We start from the raw sequence: 17,098 nt of genomic DNA, 5'->3' as shown, positions 1-17,098 counted from the left end.
GATTCCATTTTAAGACTTCATATGCTCCTCCACAAATGATTTACACAACTCTCTCTCTCTCTCCGACCCAGAGAAAATAACTGAAAGGGCCGGGACACGGATCTGGTCCGGGTTCTGAAGGTTCTAGACAGCTAGGTTAAAGGGGAGCATGCAGATATGTATTCCATCTGGATACTTTCACCGGGGGCGGTGTGTTAGAATGGTTTAGTAAAGTACTCATAATAATGGTTGGTAGTTTAATAAACCTGAATAGAACAGATTTGCGGTGATACTTAGCCCACAACAGCGCTGGTTTTGATTTCTCTTATAGTGAATGCTGCTAGTCCTGCTGTGCAAATTCATAAAAAACTCAAGCCAATTGGGCAACTTTTGATCATGTTAGACCGGAATTTGCATTGGGCGGTTACCTACAATTTGGGCTGGTTTTGGAAAAAAATGGCGGATTATTGTTTTCCTTCTTTTCAAACATCAATCAATAAGGTGAGTTTGAGTGGGCGTTTCGATTTGACCAAATCTCGTCAGTATTTAGGGGTGGTAAATGGGCACCTGTCGAATAGTAATAAGGGGCGAGGGAGGGCCGGCAGACTTCTCACTCAAACCTCTGCGTTGATGGGGAGATTTTATTTATCGAGCTGGCATTGACTGTACATAGTACACCGGTTGATAGTCTTTAAGTTCTTGAAAGATGTTGTCCTACATAAAGTATGAAAGGACATAAATATATAAAGTATATGATATTTTATGCATGTCTATTTCAAGGGTTGTTTTACTTCAGCTCACAAACCAAACATACATTTTCTCTGGCTGTGTCCATGTGTGTGTGTGTGTGTGTGTGTGTGTGTGTGTGTGTGTGTGTGTGTCATGGTCTGTCTGTTTCCTTGTCTTGTTTTGATGTGTTTCCGGTCTTACTTTGGTATCTCTGTCTTGTTTCTCCCCATGTCCGGTCAGGTTTCCCTCCTGTGTGATTACTGCTCCCTCCCCTAATGTGTTTCAGCTGTTACTCGTTGCGTGCCCTGTGTGTGTTTGGTATTTAAGCCCTTGTCTTTCCTTTGTTCCTTGTCGGATCATTGTAGTTCGTGGTGAGTTGTGTCCTGTGTTCCCGGTTTTCCCTGTGTTACCCGCGTCACCTGTGTTCTCGGTGTTCCTTGCCTTTTGCGTTAATAAATTGTCCTTTACCCGAACTGTCTGCTATTGGGTCCGTTCTGGGAACCTTTGGCAACTTGTTTTCCAGCCAATTGCTTCATTCCAAACAGTTTGTACTTGTTTGGAATTCTATTGACGCAGAAGGGTAGACAGGGTTGGTTTGAAACCCGACACAACTGTACAACCGTCTCCTCCGTTTGTCCTGGAAAACGGTCAGTTTGATGCCCCACCCAAACTTCAGGGGTCTCATTTATAACCGTTGCGTACGCACAAAATAGGGCTGAAAGTGGCGTACGTGACTTTCCACGCCAAGGTTGTGATCTACAAAAAAACTAACTCCAACCGTCTCCGACCGAAAGTCCATTCATTCCTATGTGATTCTCCGTAATGTCCGTTTTTCCTCCGAGACTCCTCCCCTCCTTTCTGTCCGGTGTGTCCGTAATATACGTTCAAAAAATTTAACTTTCGCCGTCGTTTTACGGAGATACCGTATGAAAGTTTTTATGTTTTTCACAAAACTTGTAAGTACCTGGCAGGCCAAACTCCTCACCGATCTCTTTCCAAGCCTGGTTGGTTTTGTTTTTATCTCTGTATATGTCGATCCTCATGTTCCAAAGTACCGGTCTCCTAAAAACGGCCATTATCATACGCTCCCACATCTTTTGTCTCATCTCATTTTCGTCCGCTAATCCGGGGTCGGGTCGCGGGGGGAGCAGCTCAAGCAGGGGGCCCCAGACTTCCCTTTCCCGGGCCACATTGACCAACTCTGACGGGGGGATCCCGGGGCGTTCCCAGGCCAGTGTTGAGATATAATCTCTCCACCTAGTCCTGGGTCTTCCCCGAGGTCTCCTCCCCACTCGACGTGCCTGAAACACCTCCCAAGGAAGGCGCCCAGTGGGCATCCTTACCAGATGCCCGAACCACCTCAGCTGACTCCTTTCTAAGTAAAGGAGCAGCGGCTCTAATCCGAGTTCCTCACGGATGGCTGAGCTTCTCACCCTATCCCTAAGGGAGACGCCAGCCACCCTTCTGAGAAAACTCATCTCGGCCGCTTGTACCCGCGATCTCGTCCTTTCGGTCATCACCCAGCCCTCATGACCATAGGTGAGGATAGGAACGAAGATCGACCGGTAGATCGAGAGCTTTGCCTTGCGGCTCAGCTCTCTTTTCGTTACAACGGTGCGGTAAAGCAACCCAGTCGCCAAGAAAAAACGTTGACGGTGTACGTTTCCATGAACACTGGATACGTAGCATTTCAACGTAAAAAATAGCGTGTTATACCTACAGTATCCACGCGTGCCGCTGTGGAGGCGGGTTTCGGGGTTTGGGTTTCACGGCTTTCGCGGCAACACGATTGTGAACACGATTGTTTAGGGGGGGGGGGGGGGAGGTAGACTGTTGTTGACCGGGGAGGGGGGGGGGGGGGGAGACACGTTAGTTGAAGGGGGGGACGGGGACGACACGTTTGTTGAGGGGGGGGGGGGAAGACACGTTTGTAGGGGGGGGGGGGGGGGGCACGCTCGACAACGAGAGTTGGTTTTTATTGAATGCTCGACAACGAGAGTTGGTTTTTATTGAACGAGACTTCAACACGGAACAGCTGCACGAAACGATGGTCACGTCACTCTCGGTGACGGTGTCGACAACAATGAACACACGAACAATGTTAATAGAACAACACACAACCACATAACATCCCGAACCCATTAACCCCACTTAATCCTAACAAAACAAGTTAACAAAAGCCCCATTTGTCAACTGACAACCCCAATTCCCAGAATCCCCCGCGGCTCCGGAACACGGCGTAGCTTATATTAATCTTTATTATCTGAATGGGAAATGCAATATTTTAGGACAGATACACCATTAAACGCGTTTCTAATGACATTTCTAGCGAGAAATGTACATTTTCCTTACATAATCTTCAATCAGTGAATGTGTATGATCTTTATTAATCTTTATTATCTGAATGGGAAATGCAATATTTTAGGACCGATTCACCGTTAAACGTGTTTCTAATAACATTTCTAGCGAGAAATATACTCTTTACTTGCATAATCTTCAGTCAGTGTCTGATCTTTAGTTTTATAGTTATTAGGATTTGATCGGCTCGCTCGCATGTTTCAACGACGTCAGGTTGTGGGCTGCTTTCGCTATAGCAGCTCACGTGCTTCCTGTGTTTGTGTTATTAAACTGTTACTTTATGTAACTTTTAATGATAACATCTTGTTAGAAACACGTACATCTGAGAGCCAACCCAGTCGCCAAAAGCATACGTTGACAGTGTACATTTCGTGAACACTGGATTACGTCGCATTTCAACATAAAATAGCGTGTTATACACACACACACACGCACACACACACGCACGCACAGACACACACAGACACACAGACACAGACACAGACACACACACACACACACACACACACATACACACACACACACACACACACACACACACACACACACACACACACACACGCACACGGTGCATTTTGCTGCTAAAACAACAACAAAAAAATATTCCCTCAAATATTATTACTAAAGAACCGTTTTCCAAAGAACGAAATGTAAACCAATGCATTCTGAATGGGAGTGTTTCTCAGATTTTTCCATGCTACACAGAACGAAATGTAAACCCATGCAAATAAAGACTTCATGGTCATAATAATTTAAATATCATTAATCTCCTGAGTGTGTTGGGTGGTATTCTATTTTTTTCAACGGGGCTGGTGCCGTCTCCTTTTGACCTTTTGACCCCAGACTTCTGGGGGAATAGCTGAATCAATTCATTAGTCAATCAGAAGCATGTAAATATCTTCCCGGTGGTGTAGGACGAACAAGGTGTCCTTCAACATCTACGCTTCCAGGCGATTACAACGGTGCCACACATGAGCATATTCGAACATGTTTAATGGTAGTAATTAGCTGTCGAAATTGGAGGCCTTAATCAATAATGAGCAGCTATTGATTTGCTTCCCGATAGAAATTTGTGACAAATGACATGTTATTTAGCATCTACACGTTGAGATGAGTCCAATGACACCAAGCATGACACTCTAGCTAATGGTAACATGTATTTTGCATGGTACACCTAGGTTTAGGACATGATCTCGGTGTAGCAAGAGGGCGAGCTTGATCTCATTGGACTCAGCTTAACGTGTAGATGCTAATTAACATGTAATTCGTCAAAAATCGCCATCGGGAAGCAAATCTATAGCTGGTCATTATTGATAAAGGCCTCCAAAATCGACAGCTAATTACTACCCCGAAACATATTCAAATATGATCATGTGTGGCACTGTTGCAATCGTCTCGAAACGTAGATGACAAAGGACACCTTGTTTGCCCTGTTGCACGACCGGGAAGATATTTTCATACTTCTAATGGATTGATTCATATTTTAAGGTTCTCGGAGTGAGACTTTAAGCGGCTGCAGCAGAAGTGTTGAGACGAAAGATGATATCAAGACCTTAATAGAATATTCCCATTCACATTATGATTCTTCGTCATAACATCCGACCAAACTTCCTTTACATTCACCGAGCGAAGATGATGAAAGTCCAGGCCCCCCCTTCCTGCACTCGGGGTCCGACCGGGCCAAGTTTCGGTGCGGGGGTCCCAGTTAGGCCCTAGAATATGGTATTCAAATTTCAGGGCGGTAGGACCTTCCTATCTCAAAAACTGTTTTTCCACCACATTCTGAACCATTAGGTCTCGCAGGCAACACTTCTGAAGGGGCTTTGTCCAAATGACAGTCCATTTGGGAAAACTTTTTTTCTCTATGGGCTAGAACTACAAATCTTGGATATGTCGTTCTCGGGGCCCCGGGAAATGTGTGTAAACATTTTAGCATCACTAGCTATCTCGAAAAGGCCGGAAAAGGGGCGTGACCTCCAACAGTACAGTCAATGTACATAAGACAGAGGTTAGTTTCTAGGCCCCATTTTTTGTGGGATGGAGGTGTACATTTGTGGCTTAATGTGTGTAGACACTAGGCCTGCAGCGGATTCGAATTGTATCCGAATCCGTTCGGTTCGTTTACCACAGTTCGGAGCATTCTAGAGATCCGCGGATTTCGGTTTCATGAAGGCATTGCCTTACGTAGCGTATTTTGCCTACTGTAGCCTACGTCCGATACAAAAGGGTGTTTAGGACCCAGCGGAATGCATTCTCTCCAGTGCTGCCCGAGCCAATGAGGTAGCTGTAATAGGTTGTTTTCTGAAGTTCAAGCGCACGATTCCTAAATTTAAAGAAAGTAGTTGATACAATTATATTCTAAATATACGGGAGATAAATACAAACGGGTGATAAGCGGGATAACGGCCTTCGAGGTCGACCGGTTCGATGGAAATAATGGACAGGTAGAGGCAACTCTGGCTTCATGCTGCGCTCGTCGCCAGAGTTCTAAGCCTCGTCGGCCGTTATCCCTTACATGTTACACTCAGTGCACCATGTTTTCAAATGCATTAAGGGGAACATTTATTGCACAAAAAAGCCTTGCAAGTTGTCTGATTGCAGTCAATTAACACATTGCAAATAGCCTGTGGGTCTCATTCATTTTTGTGTTTCTCCCCCAAACCCTCCGTCAAAAAAAAGTCCGCCTTTTTACTATCACGGACATGATCCTAATCCGAACCGTATCCGAAACCGAGGCCCAAAACGGTTATCTGAACCGAACCGTGAACACACTGATCCGTTTCACCCCTAGTAGACACAGCTGGCCTGTGGCCACGTCTTTGAAGTCTGGGGTCAAAAGGTCAAAAGGAGCCGGCACCACGCCGCTTATGAGATAACAAAAAGTGAATCTGTATTTCTCTCATAACATTTTGTCATTATTGAAGAGAGGCCTGATTCTCAGATATGCATGTTGGACTGTTAGGGTATAGGTCTGGGAAGAACTTCAGGCCAAAATCTTGCAAGCGAGCCGCTGGGTGCAGGTGCAACGAGATGGAGCACTTGCTGAGTCATTTCCTGTAGGGCTGGAGCCACAGGTTGAAGCGTATGCGTCCTTTGAAACCCCCTTTGATATATAAGAGACCCCAAGGTACAGTTTACTTAAATGTTCTCGCCTCAGTCACCTATTGCATCACTTCCTTTAGGGCTTCGGCCTCCTAATTGATCATTGTAGTATAATTGAATGCCCTCTTTCATATTATATGATACTTCCACCTCTGGGACGTGGCAACAACTCTCCAAATCCATATGGGGAGGGGGGGGGGATGCTTTTGGACAGTAGGGGTGTACACTAGACATAAATAGGAAGCAAACTCAGGAGAAGGAATGACCTCTCACAAATATTTATTGAATAAATTGTTTCAAATAACCCTGCCTCGTTAAATCAATGAACTTGGTGTTTTGCTTTCAAAAATAGGTTATAGAAGAAGTCTAAACTGCAGAAAATAAAAACATCCAAGCTGCCTTTTAAGGATACCTCGGAATATCTGTCTATTTTTTAACCGTCGGACCCCAGTTTACGACAAAAACAACACAATTTACGGCAGCTCCTTTGCCGCATGGTTTTTAGAGCCATGTAAGGATTAGAGGGGGCGGTCGATAGCAACCACCATAGCAACCATGACGGTCAAGTGACTGGATGCAGCCCCGTTGAAAAAAATAGAATACCACCCAACACACTCAGGAGATTAATGATATTTAAATTATTATGACCATGAAGTCTTTATTTGCATGGGTTTACATTTCGTTCTGTGTAGCATGGAAAAATCTGAGAAACACTCCCATTCAGAATGCATTGGTTTACATTTCGTTCTTTGGAAAACGGTTCTTTCGTAATAATATTTGAGGGAATATTTTTTTGTTGTTGTTTTAGCAGCGAAATGCACCGTGTGCGTGTGTGTGTGCGTGTGTGTGTGTGTGTGTGTGTCTGTGTCTGTGTGTCTGTGTGTGTCTGTGCGTGCGTGTGCGTGTGTGTGCGTGTGTGTGTGCGTGCGTGTGTGTGTGTGTGTATAACACGCTATTTTATGTTGAAATGCGACGTAATCCAGTGTTCACGAAACGTACACTGTCAACGTATGCTTTTGGCGACTGGGTTGGCTCTCAGATATACGTGTTTCTAACAAGATGATATCATTAAAAGTTACATAAAGTAACAGTTTAATAAGACAAACGCAGGAAGCACGTGAGCTGCTAGTTTAGCGAAAGCAGCCTAACAACCTGACGTCGTTGAAACATGCGAGCGAGCCGATCAAATCCTAATAACTATAAAACTAAAGATCAGACACAATCACTGACTGAAGATTATGCAAGTAAAAAGTATATTTCTCGCTAGAAATGTTATTAGAAACACGTTTAACGGTGAATCGGTCCTAAAATATTGCATTTCCCATTCAGATAATAAAGATTAATAAAGATCATACACATTCACTGACTGAAGATTATGTAAGGAAAATGTACATTTCTCGCTAGAAATGTCATTAGAAACGCGTTTAATGGTGTATCTGTCCTAAAATATTGCATTTCCCATTCAGATAATGAAGATTAATATAAGCTACGCCGTGTTCCGGAGCCGCGGGGGATTCTGGGAATTGGGGTTGTCAGTTGACAAATGGGGCTTTTGTTAAAGGTCCCATGACATGCTATTTTATGTATTCTTTAATATAGGTATTAGTGGGCAACTAACACAGTATTCAAAGACGTTCCCTAAATTCAGCCGTGGTGCAGAGTTACAGCCACTCCGAGCCAGTCGCACATTGAGCTTCCCCCAAATGCGCTGTTTCGGTGGGCGTGTCAAGGAGGAGGGTGGGGGTGTGGCCCTGAGCAGCTTGCAGCCACCATGCGCTCTGTTTACAGTGGATGTATCGAAATGGCGAGCCGCACACAGCCTTTAGCCGTATTCTGTAAATATTCTAGAACACACGGGAGTCCTGGAGCTCTATATCTAAATATTATCATATAGCCTACACAGATATCTATATCATATAATATATATTATCACGGCCAAAAGCTGTGTGAGCCGATATTATGAATCTCAAACGACCGCGTTGGGTTCTCCGACGTTCCTGGTTCTTCAACGTCCACATCAATGTGAATACACACACTGTAACGCAAGTGTTTCTTGTCGGTTCTTTGACGTGTCTTGTATTTCCACAACGAGACTGTCGTGGGGGTTATCTGAGCCATGGTTGAGAAGGAATTGGGGGAAAGGAACTTTGATTTGACTCGCTGAAGTACATGAACTGCGACATGCCGCCGGTTGCCGCGAGGCACCATCGCCCGGCAGCGGGCAGCAGGCAGCAGGCAGCGCGCGGTTCAGTCGACTTCAGGTTGATGTGAAAGTGGAAGAACCAGAGACGTCGCAGAACCCGACAAAGTCGTTTGTGATTCATAATATCGTCTGGAGGCGCACACAATATGTTATATGATATAGATATCTATGTATATATTATTTAGATATAGAGCTCCAGGACTGTAACGCAAGTGTTGTACACTTCCTTGTTATTTGGATAACCGTTCTGCTGTTGGTGTGATGGCGCATAACACGTCGGACTCTCGTATCTGGTATTTCTACAACGAGACTCGTATTGGGGGTTATCTCAGCCAAGGTTGAGAATGAATTGGGGGGAAGGAACTTTGGCTTTGACTCCCTCAAGAACATGAACCACGACATGGAGGAGAAAGGGATTGTTGGCGGCGAATGTCTCCCGCTTGAGCCCCGCTGAGGGACCACCGCCGGAGGCGGAGGTGCATAAGCGCTGCCCGGCAAAGATCCCTTTCTCCTCCTTGTCGTGGTTCATGTTCTTGAGGGAGTCAAAGCCAAAGTTCCTTCCCCCCAATTCATTCTCAACCTTGGTTGAGATAACCCCCAATACGAGTCTCGTTGTAGAAATACCAGATACGAGAGTCCGACGTGTTGCGCCATCACACCAACAGCAGAACGGTTATCCAAATAACAAGGAAGTGTACAACACTTGCGTTACAGTCCTGGAGCTCTATATCTAAATAATATCATATAATACATAGATATCTATATCATATAACATATTGTGTGCGCCTCCAGACGATATTATGAATCACAAACGACTTTGTCGGGTTCTGCGACGTCTCTGGTTCTTCCACTTTCACATCAACCTGAAGTCGACTGAACCGCGCGCTGCCTGCGGCAGGCTGCCCGCTGCCGGGCGATGGTGCCTCGCGGCAACCGGCGGCATGTCGCAGTTCATGTACTTCACCGAGTCAAACCAAAGTTCCTTTCCCCCAATTCCTTCTCAACCATGGCTTAGATAACCCCCACGACAGTCTCGTTGTGGAAATACAAGACACGTCAAAGAACCGACAAGAAACACTTGCGTTACAGTGTGTGTATTCACACACACACATGTGGCGCTCGCACGGTCGAGTCTCATTGGCGGGCCAACGTCTCTGGGCGGGCCAGGCAGAGTAAGGGGAGGAGCTGAGATTCCTCATGACGTCATGAGCACAGATTTCCAAATCAGCGCGCTTGAGCCTCCGTTTTTTCAAAGGCGAGCAGAACAGCTAGTGCTCGTTTTACACCAAACGCAAGTTTTAGCCACTGGGGGACCATAGGCAGGCTAGGGGAACACATATTTATGTTAGAAAACCTCATAAATTGAGATTTTCATGTCATGGGACCTTTAAAGGTTGGGTACGGAATTTGCTTTTTTGGCCATTTTTGCAAAATTACTTGAAATCCTTATCATAACCCGCTTACAGCCACTGAGTTAGAAGTACTGACATGAAAATTAAACAAGTCAATCATCTGTGGAACGGGCAGGGCTCGAAAAACTCCAGCCAATCATTTGGATTGCCACCTCGTTGCATTGGACAGTAAGTACGTCAATCAAACGGTCGTACTGCACTCCCCCTCCCCCGCGCCCCGCGCGCGACCCCTTCGTGCAGTACTCGTGACCCAGAGCTCGTGACCCAGAGCAAGCTCCTGTTTTGTTATCCTGCGGTAGCTACTGGAACTAGTTAATCCGCATTTGGACCTAGCAGTAGAAGACAATTTCCATGGCAGACAAGACGCCACCATCCCCACCACCACCACCACCACCACCAGCAAAGAGAAGGAAAACTCTTTTTCAGAGTAATTGATAATAAAAACGCTGAAAGAGAAAAACTGAAATCAAGAATAATCCTAGGCGCTGCTTTCGAACGTTGGCGGCAACTGAAGGACAAGAAGGGTCTAAAAACCGATGCTTGTGTGGCGGTTGACATAGTTTTAAAGTTTATACCGTTTATACTCGGTAATACCGGTGTTGAGACGAGTGTATTACTCGTTGTGAAAATGTCCACACCGCAGCAACCCTAGTGAAAACCAGGACTTCCAATACAATTATATGAAACAAACTAGGGCTGGGCGATATGGGCCAAAATGAATATCTCGATATTTTTTTACTATATCTCGATACACGATATATATCTCGATATATTTTGAATCTCCTCTAGAGCACATCATAAATGCTCGATTCAACCATGTCTGGCATAATGTTACGTCAGTAATAATTCTAGTATTACTGAAACATAAGTCTGCATGTAGATTACATGAAACAACATATTGTTTAAACTCATCAGTGCTTTCTATTGGAACAATTTAGAACTTGCACATAAGAAAAGGAAAATCACAGCAAGTTAGATTTACCAACACAGCATTTATTCAAACCGTTAATTATTTATTAACAGTTTGAATAATAATTATTATATATACACTGCCAGACGAAGGATCCAGTGCTATTCTTTTTCGAAACCAAATCCTCAGTTTCCATCCTTTTTTCTCTTTCTGGCTGTTCTCACTCACCAGTCGGAGGTACACGCACCTACAGCAGCGCGCCTTCCAGACTACGTCACACACGCGCGTCCATGAGAATCTCGTGGACTCGCAATGGGCGGGGGGAGTGAGTTTAGAGAGCCACCGGAAATAGCGAGAGAAGGGAACGCTGTGCGTGTGCGTTAAACAAACCCCGAGAAGCCCAATCCCTATGAGAGCTCCCCACGCTACGGCCATCAGGAGGCGCACAGAGCTTTTATCCGTGATATTATATAACCAATTATATTATATTATATTATATATTATTATATATAGAGCTCCGGGAGTCGCAAACGGCAACAATCACTTTCTCCTCCGTGCTGCAGTTCACCCCGGACTGCACTGCACCGAGTTTGCAACCATAGCCGCGAGAACGTATTCTCAGCAGGGGGTGCTGGAAAAAAAAACCTCAGCCTGCACTAGACTCGCAACTCGTTACATTGATAAAAAAGATATATAGCAGCGCAGCTCAATTACACCAGTGCATGCGCGCACAATTGAAAATCGATCGTTGTGTTCACTTTCTTCACACCATGGTTCACATCCAGCTGCTCACAGAACAAGTTTAGCGCACCACCGCTACCCTCACACTTTTTCATATAACCTTTTTTCAGCACTAGGTCATATGAGCATTAAATAAATGCTGCGTCTCAAAATGCCTTGGACAGCAGCGAGGATGACTCGCTTTGCCACGGGCCGAAACAGTTCGGAGCGACCACAGCCAGAGCGAACACAGCGGGGCAGAGGAGTGTCAGGAATAGTCTTTGTGTACACATCAGTACGGCCTATTTGCACTACTGTTTAGTGGCAATGCAGTGTTTTATTCTATGCCTTTTTATTTTCGTATATTATTTCAATGAATACAATTTATTTATTCATAAAAACAAGATCTGGTCTTCAAATCTTTTTTCCAAATATAGGTCGTCTTACAATGGGGTTTTTGTTTATATTCTGACCAATACGGTACAGCAGGCTCTCACATGACGTTAAGCATTTCCTGGTGCATAATGTGACGCTTCAGAACCTAAAATCCCGTTTCTCCCCGTTGACACGACAACACATAACCGGCGTTTTCAGAAATCTCCACTTTGGCCGGAGTTTTTAGAAATGATCGTTTTCTGTGATAAGACAGGGCCTCGGACAGGGGGTGTTGCAGCACCCCCAGCACCCCTACTTCCCGCGGTACTGGGTGCAACTTACAGCTGAATGTAGTGCCATGTTGTTAAACGAAAACCTACGCTAGCCTGGCTCGCTCTCGCGCATCTCTGTTCGCGCTCGTGCATGATTGCGCGTCCAGGTACTTGGAATGGGTGGAGTCAGAGTCAGCGTTGAAGGAGAGGGGGTAGGACCATTTGAGTTGTGTATTTTCAAAATCTGCTGGCGTTTCGCAAATCGCATACCCAACCTTTAACTTGTTTTGTTGTTAGGATTAAGTGGGGTTAATGGGTTCGGGATGTTATGTGGTTGTGTGTTGTTCTATTAACATTGTTCGTGTGTTCATTGTTGTCGACACCGTCACCGAGAGTGACGTGACCATCGTTTCGTGCAGCTGTTCCGTGTTGAAGTCCCGTTCAATAAAAACCAACTCTCGTTGTCGAGCGTTCAATAAAAACCAACTCTCGTTGTCGAGCGTGCCCCCCCCCCCTACAAACGTGTCTCCCCCCCCCCCCCCCCCCCCCCTTCAACAAACGTGTCCCCCCCCCCCCTTCAACTAACGTGTTCCCCCCCCCTACAATCGTGCCGTCCCCCCCCCCCTCAACAAACGTGTCTCCCCCCGCCCCCCCCCTCCCCGGTCAACAACAGTCTACCTCCCCCCCCCCCCCTAAACAATCATGTCCACAATTTGCCGCGAAAGCCGTGAAACCCAAACCCCGAAACCCGCCTCCACAGCGGCACGCGTGGATACTGAAGGTATAACACGCTATTTTTTACGTTGAAATGCTACGTATCCAGTGTTCATGGAAACGTACACCGTCAACGTTTTTTCTTGGCGACTGGGTTGGGTAAAGCGAACGCAATACCGCCCCCGCTGCTCCGATTCTCCGGCCAATCTCACGCTCCATAGTACCCTCACTCGCGAACAAGACCCCGAGGTACTTGAACCCCTTCACTTGGGCTAAGGACTCATTTCCTACCCGGAGTAAGCAATCCATCGGTTTCCTCCTAACATCTTTTGTCCGTAAATAAATTCATGCCCGTACGTAAAACACTAGCGACTCCTTCCGTAAATTTACGGAAGCACGGATACGAAAAACATACGTATGTGGAAACGAGGCGTGACCCATGCGTACGCATGGTTTGGAGGAAAAGGAGAATTGGCGACACAGACGGTGTGGTGGTGAACTGAAGTCAGACTGAAGAAATGTAGAGTGAGAAGAACGATTATGTTTTATCATCGCCCTTCATAAGTTTAATTCCAACCCGTATCATGCGTTAAATCTATGTAATCAGAATAATTTAAGTCAACTGCGTTATTTCTCAGTTCTAACTCCAGATACATCTCATTAGAATCGAAATGAAAATTGAAAATGAAAATTCTCTATATTTAATCCCGTCACTCCATACTGTCCACTGACGGCGCGACTGCATGGAATACAGCATCTGTCCAACATGTGTCAATAACATAATATTTGTATGTGACACTGTAAACATAATCAAATGTCAATTAAATCCCAAGTGTGGAAAACCAAGCCACATACTCATCACAATCGTTATATTAGTGTCCGTTCCTCTTGATGCTTTTCATGACAAATCAGGCATTAAAACGGGGTTATGTTGAAGAACATGTTATGTGGGTGATTACAAACTGATTATCCAAGGTGTTCTCGGTCAGTCTTATTAGCGTAACCCTAAATACAGCGGTGAGCCCCGTGCGTAATGCATTGCTGCATCATGGCACTGCTGGAGGACCATGCAAATGGCAGGATTCGGAGGGAGAGGGTCCTCAGGGACCATAACGATTTATTGGTAGGCCTACATAAAAATATGTACCTTTATGTCAGACCACTTCTTTTTTAATTCTGGGACTGTGCGCTCCGTGCCACTGACAGAGTTCACTGCGGCAGCAACATGTTGCCACTCGCTCTGCTTTTTGTTGTTAGTGATCACAATCCCGTGACCGCCGAACAAAACTACTGTTCGGGCCTCCACCTCACCACTTAAACCTCCGTGAAATTTCGCTTTTTTGCTTTTCTCAGTCCTTCTGCCATTGTTTCCGACAAGACATAATACTTGCATCTCTGAGTCTGTTTTATATGCAGATCGCCATAGTGGTTTGGATACCAAGTGATGATAAGCGGGTGTATTTATACATCTAGAACGTTCGTATTTAAGCGGGAATCATTTTCATTTGCTTTCCATGCCACCAATCTAACCAACCAATCGCGTGTAGCATGCTTTAAACAAAACCCAAAAAGTTTTTGAAATCGTCACATAAACAAACTAATCGACAAGACGAGGGATAAATGACAATATATCTCTTGTCTTTTATCCCTCTATTCCCCACTATTCACGGAGCCTGAGGTGAATAATTCTTAATTAAATAGTCTAGATAGATAGATAGCCTAGTCAAGTCTTTATTAATACCAAACGACACAAATCGTCGGGAATCCATTTAGGTGGTTCGGCCCACACAGGACAGTAGCCTACAAGACCACACAGAACAAGTCTGACTGGACATACACACAATACATCACATTAAAAATAGACACGCGTTGATAGATAGATAGATAGATATGTTCCATTATTTGCTTTGCGGATCCAACCAGTCCTGTGCACGTATGCAAAGCCATGTGCGCCAATGTCTATTTGTTTTGAGTGGGACGAATGAGTGCAGATGGAGATCAGTGAAACATATTTTAACTAGCCTACTACAGCACGCAGGGTTTTTTGTTCTCGGTTGTAATTAGCCTACATTTTAGGAGTTTTTTTATAGTGGGGGGAATCACTGTTGTCGAAGCACTTTATCCAACAAGCAAAACCGTCTCGGCAATAAGGCCAAAGTGTATGGGAGTTAACTCTTTGATATGGCTGTCTGTACTAAAAGCTATGGCTCCTTTAAATGCGTCTGCATAATTTAATTGTAGGCCTACGTCATGAGCGACTTGATTTATAAAGCAAAGATTGCTTAGAGGCGTGCGTACGCAGGGTTTTATAAATCGGAATATCTTTTGGCGCACATAAAACTTGGCTTTTGGGCGTGTATACGTACACTTTTAGTAACGATCCCACGCAGTTTTATGAATGAAATATTTGTCTAACTAATAATCACCATATAATAATCATTTCAGTATGTTTTATCATTGTTTTACTCACCTTATAATAATTTCCAGCTGTTTTCTGTTCTTCTTTAGGAAGAGAGGAAAGCCTCCACGTCATGCAATTGTTGACAGTTTCGTTTCTTCAACAAGAAGACTTCCTCTTCCCTTTCGTCAATGCCTCTCCCCCGACGTGGCCCCCGCCCACACTGTGTGGCCACGTCCCAACACTGTATGCTGAACGATTCCTCACAACTTTAAACAGCCACTGGACCCAAATACATTTATTTTACGTGAAAATATATATTATATGAATTTAGGGGTTACATGAATCGAGGGGACGACGTTAATTCCACAGGTGGACGTGGTCGACACCATTCTGTGTCTAACTGTCCTGGAATCAGACCTGGCTGCTATTCACCCTTTCAAAAACGCAATGCGACCTAGGTCCATGAATGCGACGACAACTGGAAACCGATCCCCATTGTGGCCTGTATGCTAGACCCCCGCTTCAGGCCCCTTCAGTTCATATGAGAGCGGACAGTGACCACGTGAAGACCAAGAGCCAGCGGCAAAACTAATGGATGTAGTCAAACTCATCAGACATATTTAATTTAAATTTATAGCAGATCTCCCATTACAGCTTCGTGTACGTAGCCTACTATATGCAACGGGATCTGAAAATGACGATGATATAAACATGGAGAAGTCCACGAACTCTTCAATATACATTAAAATAATCTTTAGAATAAAGGAAAGTGCATGGGAAATCCAATATGCTGAAATGAATAATCTAAAAAGTATTTAATGGTATATTATTATTTATTTTAATTATTGCATACTTTTTATAATGCAAAAATGAAAGACAGGATGATAATTTCTCAGCACGTTTGCCAGATAATAATTATTGACAACGTATCAATTCTTTTTTTTTCAACCAGGATAAAGGATGATGCGATCTTAATTGTGTGTTGGGCTAGCGTTCTATCTAGGTCGCTCCATAATTAACCTTTAAATGTATTACAATCACAAGTCCTAGCACCAGAGGGGGCTGTTGTTATTTTTCCGAAATAAATTTTCATCTGGTTTCGTTTGGTAATTGTATCTCTTTTGAGCAGCTTGGGTTAGCTCAGGACGGAAGGCCTGAAGCCCTGTCTGAGGTTTACAGGCCCCCAAAACCAAATCATAGTGGTATCTAGGATTTATTATGATAAAATGCTTATGTAGCTGGATTTGAATCCCTATGATTTCTGTCAGTTTCAGACGTTTGATTCACATTTGATCAGTACTAGAATCTAAGTCTCACGTACAAGATTCAAGATTCACTTTATTGTCATTTAAAAAAACTGTAATTCCATACAGGAAATTAAACGAAATGCCGTTCCTCACTCGTGCATACAGTGTTTAAAATGAATTGGCAGTATAAATAAATAATAAAAAAATTATCTGTCTCTCTCGTATAAAACAACAAGCAAACCACAGACATATCAATAAAAACTGAAATCAGCCTGAATAAAGTGCTGGATATTCAGGAGTGTCCTTGACAGTTTCCTGGCTGTAAATCTGTAGATAGGAGCTTTGTGTACCACACAGATTAAGGGCCACACAACAGACACTATTACCCTTAAATGGATGTGTTTTTTTTCCCCGTTGTGACTAATTGTTTTTATTCCATTAGATAAATACATAATACACATTTACAAACTAATGCTTCCATTTGGGTTCCATTCAAACTGGATTGGGCTGTTGGGTTTTCAGTATGATGGACGTGAGTCATGGTTTTTGCTTGGTTGTATGTTCTCCACAGAACAAACAATATTTGTTTTGTGTGTGTGTGTGTGTGTGTGTGTGTGTGTGTGTGTGTGAGTCTCTGTGTGTGTCTGTTGGGCATGTGTTTGGCCCAGTTTACTGC

This window comes from Gadus macrocephalus, chromosome 13 (assembly GCF_031168955.1).
Source record: "Gadus macrocephalus chromosome 13, ASM3116895v1".
In the NCBI taxonomy this organism is placed as follows: Eukaryota; Metazoa; Chordata; class Actinopteri; order Gadiformes; family Gadidae; genus Gadus; species Gadus macrocephalus.
This window is presented reverse-complemented; position numbering follows the sequence as displayed.